The sequence below is a fragment of the Nematolebias whitei genome, chromosome 6 (assembly GCF_014905685.2).
Source record: "Nematolebias whitei isolate Nwh7 chromosome 6, NemWhi1, whole genome shotgun sequence".
Taxonomy (NCBI): Eukaryota; Metazoa; Chordata; class Actinopteri; order Cyprinodontiformes; family Rivulidae; genus Nematolebias; species Nematolebias whitei.
The window spans coordinates 50,685,033-50,685,565 of NC_056503.1; positions in this window are offsets into that span (position 1 = coordinate 50,685,033).

Consider the following 533-nt stretch of genomic DNA (forward strand, 5'->3'; position numbering starts at 1 on the left):
CGACCTGGCAGGAGTCAGACGAGTCAGACGGCCTGACAGGAGTCAGATGAGTCAGACGACCTGGCAGGAGTCAGACGGGTCAGACGACCTGGCAGGAGTCAGACGGGTCGTTTCTTCCACATTTCGTGAGAAACTCGGTCTCTGTTGAAATTCGTCACTTTAAACTTGTTGAACTGGACTCTTGTCAGCCTGTCAGGAATCAGAACTTTCTTTTTGTGACCATCTAGTCGTGTTGTGTTTGTGAGCGTGGGACATTTAGATTTTTGTTTCAAGCCCCCTTCCCCAGCTCTCCATGACCCGTACGATGTATTAAAACACGTTGTGGAATCTGGAAAAACACCTTCACTTCCTGTTACCGTCCACATTCCACTGAGTTGATTTAAGACAAATTGTCTGTTTTTTTTTTTTCATTCAACCTTTATTTCTACAGGTAAATCCCATTGAGCCTCGAGGACTCATTTACAAGAGAGACCTGATTTAACAAAGAAAGATGACAACAATGGACAACAGCAACAACAATAAACAGTTATAAA